This window comes from Toxotes jaculatrix, chromosome 1 (assembly GCF_017976425.1).
Source record: "Toxotes jaculatrix isolate fToxJac2 chromosome 1, fToxJac2.pri, whole genome shotgun sequence".
In the NCBI taxonomy this organism is placed as follows: Eukaryota; Metazoa; Chordata; class Actinopteri; family Toxotidae; genus Toxotes; species Toxotes jaculatrix.
The window spans coordinates 7,744,351-7,756,058 of NC_054394.1; positions in this window are offsets into that span (position 1 = coordinate 7,744,351).

Consider the following 11,708-nt stretch of genomic DNA (forward strand, 5'->3'; position numbering starts at 1 on the left):
ATCCAAATTTTTTTTGACCTCAAAATGTCATAAAAAAACGTCATAGTATAGTAAGGCGTTTTTTTCCGCCAAAAAAAGTCAAAAAATTTTTTGACCTCAAAATGTCATAAAAAACGTCATAGTATAGTAAGGCGTTCTTTTCGGCCAAAAAAAGTCCAAATTTTTTTTGACCTCAAAATGTCATAAAAAACGTCATAGTATAGTAAGGCGTTTTTTTCCGCCAAAAAAAGTCAAAAAATTTTTTGACCTCAAAATGTCATAAAAAACGTCATAGTATAGTAAGGCGTCAAAATGTCATAAAAAAGTCCAGATTTTTTTTTACCTCAAAATGTCATAAAAAACGTCCTAGTATAGTAAGGCGTTTTTTTCGGCCAAAAAAAGTCAAAAAAAATTTTGACCTCAAAAAGTCATAAAAAACGTCATAGTATAGTAAGGCGTTTTTTTCGGCCAAAAAAAGTCAAAAATTTTTTTGACCTCAAAATGTCATAAAATACGTCATAGTATAGTAAGGCGTTTTTTTCGGCTAAAAAAAGTCAAAATTTTTTTTGACCTCAAAATGTCATAAAAAACGTCATAGTATAGTAACGCGTTTTTTTAGGCCAAAAAAAGGCAAAATTTTTTTTGACCTCAAAATGTCATAAAAAACGTCATAGTATAGTAAGGCGTTTTTTTCGGCCAAAAAAAGGCAAAATTTTTTTTGACCTCAAAATGTCATAAAAAACGTCATAGTATAGTAAGGCATCAAAATCGGCCAAAAAAAGTCAAAATTTTTTTTGACCTCAAAATGTCATAAAAAACGTCATAGTATAGTAAGGCATCAAAATCGGCCAAAAAAAGTCAAAAATTTTTTTGACCTCAAAATGTCATAAAAAACGTCATAGTATAGTAAGGCGTTTTTTTCGGCCAAAAAAAGTCCAAATTTTTTTTGACCTCAAAATGTCATAAAAAACGTCATAGTATAGTAAGGCGTTTTTTCGGCCAAAAAAAGTCAAAAATTTTTTTGACCTCAAAAAGTCATAAAAAACGTCATAGTATAGTAAGGCGTTTTTTTCGGCCAAAAAAAGTCAAAAAAAATTTTGACCTCAAAAAGTCATAAAAAACGTCATAGTATAGTAAGGCGTTTTTTTCGGGCAAAAAAAGTCAAAAAAAATTTTGACCTCAAAAAGTCATAAAAAACGTCATAGTATAGTAAGGCGTTTTTTTCGGCCAAAAAAAGTCCAAATTTTTTTTGACCTCAAAATGTCATAAAAAACGTCATAGTATAGTAAGGCGTTTTTTTCGGCCAAAAAAAGTCAAAATTTTTTTTGACCTCAAAATGTCATAAAAAACGTCATAGTATAGTAAGGCATCAAAATCGGCCAAAAAAAGTCAAAATTTTTTTGACCTCAAAATGTCATAAAAAACGTCATAGTATAGTAAGGCGTTTTTTTCGGCCAAAAAAAGGCAAAAATTTTTTTGACCTCAAAATGTCATAAAAAACGTCATAGTATAGTAAGGCGTTTTTTTCGGCCAAAAAAAGTCAAAATTTTTTTTGACCTCAAAATGTCATAAAAAACGTCATAGTATAGTAAGGCATCAAAATCGGCCAAAAAAAGTCAAAATTTTTTTTTTACCTCAAAATGTCATAAAAAACGTCATAGTATAGTAAGGCGTCAAAATGTCATAAAAAAGTCCAGATTTTTTTTGACCTCAAAATGTCATAAAAAACGTCATAGTATAGTAAGGCGTTTTTTTCGGCCAAAAAAAGTCAAAATTTTTTTTGACCTCAAAATGTCATAAAAAACGTCATAGTATAATAGGGCGTCAAAATCGGACAAAAAAAGTCAAAAATTTTTTTGACCTCAAAATGTCATAAAAAACGTCATAGTATAGTAAGGCGTCAAAATCGGACAAAAAGAGTCAAAATTTTTTTACCTCAAAATGTCATAAAAAACGTCATAGTATAGTAAGGCGTTTTTTTCGGCCAAAAAAAGTCAAAAAAAAATTTTTACCTCAAAAAGTCATAAAAAACGTCATAGTATAGTAAGGCGTCAAAATCGGCCAGAAAAAGTCAAAAATTTTTTTGACCTCAAAAAGTCATAAAAAACGTCATAGTATAGTAAGGCGTTTTTTTCGGCCAAAAAAAGTCAAAAAAAATTTTGACCTCAAAAAGTCATAAAAAACGTCATAGTATAGTAAGGCGTTTTTTTCGGCCAAAAAAAGTCAAAATTTTTTTTGACCTCAAAATGTCATAAAAAAACGTCATAGTATAGTAAGGCGTTTTTTTCGGCCAAAAAAAGGCAAAAATTTTTTTGACCTCAAAATGTCATAAAAAACGTCATAGTATAGTAAGGCGTTTTTTTCGGCCAAAAAAAGTCAAATTTTTTTTTGACCTCAAAATGTCATAAAAAACGTCATAGTATAGTAAGGCGTTTTTTTCGGCCAAAAAAAGTCAAAATTTTTTTTGACCTCAAAATGTAATAAAAAACGTCATAGTATAGTAAGGCGTTTTTTTTCGGCCAAAAAAAGTCAAAATTTTTTTTGACCTCAAAATGTCATAAAAAACGTCATAGTATAGTAAGGCGTCAAAATCGGCCAAAAAAAGTCAAAATTTTTTTTGACCTCAAAATGTCATAAAAAACGTCATAGTATAGTAAGGCGTCAAAATGTCATAAAAAAGTCCAGATTTTTTTTTACCTCAAAATGTCATAAAAAACGTCCTAGTATAGTAAGGCGTTTTTTTCGGCCAAAAAAAGTCAAAAAAAATTTTGACCTCAAAAAGTCATAAAAAACGTCATAGTATAGTATGGCGTTTTTTTTGGCCAAAAAAAGTCAAAATTTTTTTTGACCTCAAAATGTCATAAAAAACGTCATAGTATAGTAAGGCGTCAAAATATCATAAAAAAGTCCAGATTTTTTTTTGACCTCAAAATGTCATAAAAAACGTCCTAGTATAGTAAGGCGTTTTTTTCTGCCAAAAAAAGTCAAAAAAAATTTTGACCTCAAAAAGTCATAAAAAACGTCATAGTATAGTATGGCGTTTTTTTTGGCCAAAAAAAGTCAAAAATTTTTTTGACCTCAAAATGTCATAAAAAACGTCATAGTATAGTAAGGTGTTTTTTTCGGCCAAAAAAAGTCAACAATTTTTTTGATCTCAAAATGTCATAAAAAACGTCATAGTATAGTAAGGCGTTTTTTTCGGCCAAAAAAAGTCAAAATTTTTTTTGACCTCAAAATGTCATAAAAAACGTCATAGTATAGTAAGGCCTCAAAATCGGCCAAAAAAAGTCAAAATTTTTTTTGACCTCAAAATGTCATAAAAAACGTCATAGTATAGTAAGGCGTCAAAATGTCATAAAAAATTCCAGATTTTTTTTTACCTCAAAATGTCATAAAAAACGTCCTAGTATAGTAAGGCGTTTTTTTCTGCCAAAAAAAGTCAAAATTTTTTTTGACCTCAAAATGTCATAAAAAACGTCATAGTATAGTAAGGCGTTTTTTTCGGCCAAAAAAAGTCAAAATTTTTTTGACCTCAAAATGTCATAAAAAACATCATAGTATAGTAAGGCATCAAAATCGGCCAAAAAAAGTCAAAAATTTTTTTGACCTCAAAATGTCATAAAAAACGTCATAGTATAGTAAGGCGTTTTTTTCGGCCAAAAAAAGTCCAGATTTTTTTTTACCTCAAAATGTCATAAAAAACGTCATAGTATAGTAAGGCGTCAAAATGTCATAAAAAAGTCCAGATTTTTTTTTACCTCAAAATGTCATAAAAAACGTCCTAGTATAGTAAGGCGTTTTTTTTCGGCCAAAAAAAGTATAAAAAAATTTTGACCTCAAAAAGTCATAAAAAACGTCACAGTATAGTATGGCGTTTTTTTTGGCCAAAAAAAGTCAAAAATGTTTTTGACCTCAAAATGTCATAAAACACGTCATAGTATAGTAAGGCGTTTTTTTCGGCCAAAAAAAGTCAACAATTTTTTTGATCTCAAAAAGTCATAAAAAACGTCATAGTATAGTAAGGCGTTTTTTTCGGCCAAAAAAAGTCAAAAATTTTTTTGACCTCAAAATGTCATAAAATACGTCATAGTATAGTAAGGCGTTTTTTTCGGCCAAAAAAAGTCAAAATTTTTTTGACCTCAAAATGTCATAAAAAACATCATAGTATAGTAAGGCATCAAAATCGTCCAAAAAAAGTCAAAAAATTTTTTGACCTCAAAATGTCATAAAAAACGTCATAGTATAGTAAGGCGTTTTTTTCGGCCAAAAAAAGTCCAAATTTTTTTTGACCTCAAAATGTCATAAAAAAACGTCATAGTATAGTAAGGCGTTTTTTTCGGCCAAAAAAAGTCAAAAAATTTTTTGACCTCAAAATGTCATAAAAAACGTCATAGTATAGTAAGGCGTTTTTTTCGGCCAAAAAAAGTCCAGATTTTTTTTGACCTCAAAATGTCATAAAAAACGTCATAGTATAGTAAGGCGTCAAAATGTCATAAAAAAGTCCAGATTTTTTTTGACCTCAAAATGTCATAAAAAACGTCCTAGTATAGTAAGGCGTTTTTTTTTCGGCCAAAAAAAGTATAAAAAAATTTTGACCTCAAAAAGTCATAAAAAACGTCATAGTATAGTATGGCGTTTTTTGTGGCCAAAAAAAGTCAAAAATTTTTTTGACCTCAAAATGTCATAAAAAACGTCATAGTATAGTAAGGCGTCAAAATCGGCAAAAAAAAGTCAAAATTTTTTTTGACCTCAAAATGTCATAAAAAACGTCATAGTATAATAGGGCGTCAAAATCGGACAAAAAAAGTCAAAAATTTTTTTGACCTCAAAAAGTCATAAAAAACGTCATAGTATAGTAAGGCGTCAAAATCGGCCAGAAAAAGTCAAAAATTTTTTTGACCTCAAAAAGTCATAAAAAACGTCATAGTATAGTATAGCATGGCGTATTTCTCGGCTAAAAAAAAGTCAAAAATTTTTTTGACCTCAAAATGTCATAAAAAACGTCATAGTATAGTAAGGCGTTTTTTTCGGCCAAAAAAAGTCAAAAAATTTTTTGACCTCAAAATGTCATAAAAAACATCATAGTATAATAGGGCGTCAAAATCGGCCAAAAAAAGTCAAAAAACTTTTTGACCTCAAAATGTCATAAAAAACGTCATAGTATAGTAAGGCGTTTTTTTCAGCCAAAAAAAGTAAAAAATTTTTTTGACCTCAAAAAGTCATAAAAAACGTCATAGTATAATAGGGCGTCAAAATCGGCCAAAAAAAGTCAAAATTTTTTTTGACCTCAAAATGTCATAAAAAACGTCATAGTATAGTAAGGCGTTTTTTTCGGCCAAAAAAAGTCAAAAAAAATTTTTGACCTCAAAAAGTCATAAAAAACGTCATAGTATAGTAAGGCGTCAAAATCGGCCAGAAAAAGTCAAAAATTTTTTTGACCTCAAAAAGTCATAAAAAACGTCATAGTATAGTAAGGCGTTTTTTTCGGCCAAAAAAAGTCAAAAAAAATTTTGACCTCAAAAAGTCATAAAAAACGTCATAGTATAGTAAGGCGTTTTTTTCGGCCAAAAAAAGTCAAAAATTTTTTTGACCTCAAAATGTCATAAAATACGTCATAGTATAGTAAGGCGTTTTTTTCGGCCAAAAAAAGTCAAAATTTTTTTTGACCTCAAAATGTCATAAAAAACGTCAAAGTATAGTAAGGCGTTTTTTTCGGCCAAAAAAAGGCAAAATTTTTTTTGACCTCAAAATGTCATAAAAAACGTCATAGTATAGTAAGGCGTTTTTTTCGGCCAAAAAAAGTCAAATTTTTTTTTGACCTCAAAATGTCATAAAAAACGTCATAGTATAGTAAGGCGTTTTTTTTCGGCCAAAAAAAGTCAAAATTTTTTTTGACCTCAAAATGTCATAAAAAACGTCATAGTATAGTAAGGCGTTTTTTTCGGCCAGAAAAAGTCAAAAAATTTTTTGACCTCAAAATGTCATAAAAAACGTCATAGTATAATAGGGCGTCAAAATCGGCCAAAAAAAGTCAAAATTTTTTTTGACCTCAAAATGTCATAAAAAACGTCATAGTATAGTAAGGCGTCAAAATCGGCAAAAAAAAGTCAAAAATTTTTTTGACCTCAAAATGTCATAAAAAACGTCATAGTATAATAGGGCGTCAAAATCGGACAAAAAAAGTCAAAAATTTTTTTGACCTCAAAATGTCATAAAAAACGTCATAGTATAGTAAGGCGTCAAAATCGGACAAAAAGAGTCAAAATTTTTTTACCTCAAAATGTCATAAAAAACGTCATAGTATAGTAAGGCGTTTTTTTCGGCCAAAAAAAGTCAAAAAAAAATTTTTACCTCAAAAAGTCATAAAAAACGTCATAGTATAGTAAGGCGTCAAAATCGGCCAGAAAAAGTCAAAAAATTTTTTGACCTCAAAAAGTCATAAAAAACGTCATAGTATAGTAAGGCGTTTTTTTCGGCCAAAAAAAGTCAAAAAAAATTTTGACCTCAAAAAGTCATAAAAAACGTCATAGTATAGTAAGGCGTTTTTTTCGGCCAAAAAAAGTCAAAATTTTTTTTGACCTCAAAATGTCATAAAAAAACGTCATAGTATAGTAAGGCGTTTTTTTCGGCCAAAAAAAGGCAAAAATTTTTTTGACCTCAAAATGTCATAAAAAACGTCATAGTATAGTAAGGCGTTTTTTTCGGCCAAAAAAAGTCAAATTTTTTTTTGACCTCAAAATGTCATAAAAAACGTCATAGTATAGTAAGGCGTTTTTTTCGGCCAAAAAAAGTCAAAATTTTTTTTGACCTCAAAATGTAATAAAAAACGTCATAGTATAGTAAGGCGTTTTTTTTCGGCCAAAAAAAGTCAAAATTTTTTTTGACCTCAAAATGTCATAAAAAACGTCATAGTATAGTAAGGCGTCAAAATCGGCCAAAAAAAGTCAAAATTTTTTTTGACCTCAAAATGTCATAAAAAACGTCATAGTATAGTAAGGCGTCAAAATGTCATAAAAAAGTCCAGATTTTTTTTGACCTCAAAATGTCATAAAAAACGTCCTAGTATAGTAAGGCGTTTTTTTCGGCCAAAAAAAGTCAAAAAAAATTTTGACCTCAAAAAGTCATAAAAAACGTCATAGTATAGTATGGCGTTTTTTTTGGCCAAAAAAAGTCAAAATTTTTTTTGACCTCAAAATGTCATAAAAAACGTCATAGTATAGTAAGGCGTCAAAATATCATAAAAAAGTCCAGATTTTTTTTTTACCTCAAAATGTCATAAAAAACGTCCTAGTATAGTAAGGCGTTTTTTTCTGCCAAAAAAAGTCAAAAAAAATTTTGACCTCAAAAAGTCATAAAAAACGTCATAGTATAGTATGGCGTTTTTTTTGGCCAAAAAAAGTCAAAAATTTTTTTGACCTCAAAATGTCATAAAAAACGTCATAGTATAGTAAGGTGTTTTTTTCGGCCAAAAAAAGTCAACAATTTTTTTGATCTCAAAATGTCATAAAAAACGTCATAGTATAGTAAGGCGTTTTTTTCGGCCAAAAAAAGTCAAAATTTTTTTTGACCTCAAAATGTCATAAAAAACGTCATAGTATAGTAAGGCCTCAAAATCGGCCAAAAAAAGTCAAAATTTTTTTTGACCTCAAAATGTCATAAAAAACGTCATAGTATAGTAAGGCGTCAAAATGTCATAAAAAATTCCAGATTTTTTTTTACCTCAAAATGTCATAAAAAACGTCCTAGTATAGTAAGGCGTTTTTTTCTGCCAAAAAAAGTCAAAAATTTTTTGGACCTCAAAATGTCATAAAAAACGTCATAGTATAGTAAGGCGTTTTTTTTGGCCAAAAAAAGTCAAAATTTTTTTTGACCTCAAAATGTCATAAAAAACGTCATAGTATAGTAAGGCGTTTTTTTCGGCCAAAAAAAGTCAAAATTTTTTTGACCTCAAAATGTCATAAAAAACATCATAGTATAGTAAGGCATCAAAATCGGCCAAAAAAAGTCAAAAATTTTTTTGACCTCAAAATGTCATAAAAAACGTCATAGTATAGTAAGGCGTTTTTTTCGGCCAAAAAAAGTCCAGATTTTTTTTTACCTCAAAATGTCATAAAAAACGTCATAGTATAGTAAGGCGTCAAAATGTCATAAAAAAGTCCAGATTTTTTTTTACCTCAAAATGTCATAAAAAACGTCCTAGTATAGTAAGGCGTTTTTTTTCGGCCAAAAAAAGTATAAAAAAATTTTGACCTCAAAAAGTCATAAAAAACGTCACAGTATAGTATGGCGTTTTTTTTGGCCAAAAAAAGTCAAAAATGTTTTTGACCTCAAAATGTCATAAAACACGTCATAGTATAGTAAGGCGTTTTTTTCGGCCAAAAAAAGTCAACAATTTTTTTGATCTCAAAAAGTCATAAAAAACGTCATAGTATAGTAAGGCGTTTTTTTCGGCCAAAAAAAGTCAAAAATTTTTTTGACCTCAAAATGTCATAAAATACGTCATAGTATAGTAAGGCGTTTTTTTTGGCCAAAAAAAGTCAAAAATTTTTTTGACCTCAAAATGTCATAAAAAACGTCATAGTATAGTAAGGCGTTTTTTTCGGCCAAAAAAAGGCAAAATTTTTTTTGACCTCAAAATGTCATAAAAAACGTCATAGTATAGTAAGGCGTTTTTGTCGGCCAAAAAAAGGCAAATTTTTTTTTGACCTCAAAATGTCATAAAAAAACGTCATAGTATAGTATGGCGTGTTTTTCGGCCAAAAAAAGTCAAAAATTGTTTTGATCTCAAAATGTCATAAAAAACGTCATAGTATAGTAAGGCGTCAAAATCGGCCAAAAAATTTCAAAAATTTTTGACCTCAAAATGTCATAAAAAACGTCATAGTATAGTAAGGCGTTTTTTTCGGCCAAAAAAAGTCAAAATTTTTTTGACCTCAAAATGTCATAAAAAACATCATAGTATAGTAAGGCCTCAAAATCGGCCAAAAGAAGTCAAAAATTTTTTTGACCTCAAAATGTCATAAAAAACGTCATAGTATAGTAAGGCGTTTTTTTCGGCCAAAAAAAGTCAAAATTTTTTTTGACCTCAAAATGTCATAAAAAAACGTCATAGTATAGTAAGGCGTTTTTTTCGGCCAAAAAAAGGCAAAAATTTTTTTGACCTCAAAATGTCATAAAAAACGTCATAGTATAGTAAGGCGTTTTTTTCGGCCAAAAAAAGTCAAAATTTTTTTTGACCTCAAAATGTCATAAAAAACGTCATAGTATAGTAAGGCATCAAAATCGGCCAAAAAAAGTCAAAATTTTTTTTTTACCTCAAAATGTCATAAAAAACGTCATAGTATAGTAAGGCGTCAAAATGTCATAAAAAAGTCCAGATTTTTTTTGACCTCAAAATGTCATAAAAAACGTCATAGTATAGTATGGCGTTTTTTTTGGCCAAAAAAGGTCAAAATTTTTTTTGACCTCAAAATGTCATAAAAAACGTCATAGTATAGTAAGGCGTCAAAATGTCATAAAAAAGTCCAGATTTTTTTTTACCTCAAAATGTCATAAAAAACGTCCTAGTATAGTAAGGCGTTTTTTTCTGCCAAAAAAAGTCAAAAAAAATTTTGACCTCAAAAAGTCATAAAAAACGTCATAGTATAGTATGGCGTTTTTTTTGGCCAAAAAAAGTCAAAAATTTTTTTGACCTCAAAATGTCATAAAAAACGTCATAGTATAGTAAGGCGTTTTTTTCGGCCAAAAAAAGTCAACAATTTTTTTGATCTCAAAATGTCATAAAAAACGTCATAGTATAGTAAGGCGTTTTTTTCGGCCAAAAAAAGTCAAAATTTTTTTTGACCTCAAAATGTCATAAAAAACGTCATAGTATAGTAAGGCCTCAAAATCGGCCAAAAAAAGTCAAAAAATTTTTTGACCTCAAAATGTCATAAAAAACGTCATAGTATAGTAAGGCGTTTTTTTCGGCCAAAAAAAGTCAAAAAAAATTTTGACCTCAAAAAGTCATAAAAAACGTCATAGTATAGTAAGGCGTTTTTTTCGGCCAAAAAAAGTCAAAATTTTTCTTGACCTCAAAATGTCATAAAAAACGTCATAGTATAGTAAGGCGTTTTTTTCAGCCAAAAAAAGTCAAAATTTTTTTTGACCTCAAAATGTCATAAAAAACGTCATAGTATAGTAAGGCGTTTTTTTCAGCCAAAAAAAGTCAAAATTTTTTTTGACCTCAAAATGTCATAAAAAACGTCATAGTATAGTAAGGCATCAAAATCGGCCAAAAAAAGTCAAAAAATTTTTTGACCTCAAAATGTCATAAAAAACGTCATAGTATAGTAAGGCGTTCTTTTCGGCCAAAAAAAGTCCAAATTTTTTTTGACCTCAAAAAGTCATAAAAAACGTCATAGTATAGTAAGGCGTTTTTTTTCGGCCAAAAAAAGTCAAAAATTTTTTTGACCTCAAAATGTCATAAAATACGTCATAGTATAGTAAGGCGTTTTTTTCGGCTAAAAAAAGTCAAAATTTTTTTTGACCTCAAAATGTCATAAAAAACGTCATAGTATAGTAAGGCGTTTTTTTAGGCCAAAAAAAGGCAAAATTTTTTTTGACCTCAAAATGTCATAAAAAACGTCATAGTATAGTAAGGCGTTTTTTTCGGCCAAAAAAAGGCAAAATTTTTTTTGACCTCAAAATGTCTTAAAAAACGTCATAGTATAGTAAGGCATCAAAATCGGACAAAAAAAGTCAAAAAATTTTTTGACCTCAAAATGTCATAAAAAACGTCATAGTATAGTAAGGCGTCAAAATGTCATAAAAAAGTCCAGATTTTTTTTTACCTCAAAATGTCATAAAAAACGTCCTAGTATAGTAAGGCGTTTTTTTTCGGCCAAAAAAAGTCAAAAAAAATTTTTACCTCAAAAAGTCATAAAAAACGTCATAGTATAGTAAGGCGTTTTTTTCGGCCAAAAAAAGTCAAAAATTTTTTTGACCTCAAAATGTCATAAAATACGTCATAGTATAGTAAGGCGTTTTTTTCGGCTAAAAAAAGTCAAAATTTTTTTTGACATCAAAATGTCATAAAAAACGTCATAGTATAGTAAGGCGTTTTTTTAGGCCAAAAAAAGGCAAAATTTTTTTTGACCTCAAAATGTCATAAAAAACGTCATAGTATAGTAAGGCGTTTTTTTCGGCCAAAAAAAGGCAAAATTTTTTTTGACCTCAAAATGTCATAAAAACGTCATAGTATAGTAAGGCATCAAAATCGGCCAAAAAAAGTCAAAATTTTTTTTGACCTCAAAATGTCATAAAAAACGTCATAGTATAGTAAGGCATCAAAATCGGCCAAAAAAAGTCAAACATTTTTTTGACCTCAAAATGTCATAAAAAACGTCATAGTATAGTAAGGCGTTTTTTTCGGCCAAAAAAAGTCCAAATTTTTTTTGACCTCAAAATGTCATAAAAAACGTCATAGTATAGTAAGGCGTTTTTTCGGCCAAAAAAAGTCAAAATTTTTTTTGACATCAAAATGTCATAAAAAACGTCATAGTATAGTAAGGCGTTTTTTTAGGCCAAAAAAAGGCAAAATTTTTTTTGACCTCAAAATGTCATAAAAAACGTCATAGTATAATAGGGCGTCAAAATCGGCCAAAAAAAGTCAAAAATTTTTTGGACCTCAAAATGTCATAAAAAACGTCATAGTATAGTAAGGCGTTTTTTTTGGCCAAAAAAAGTCA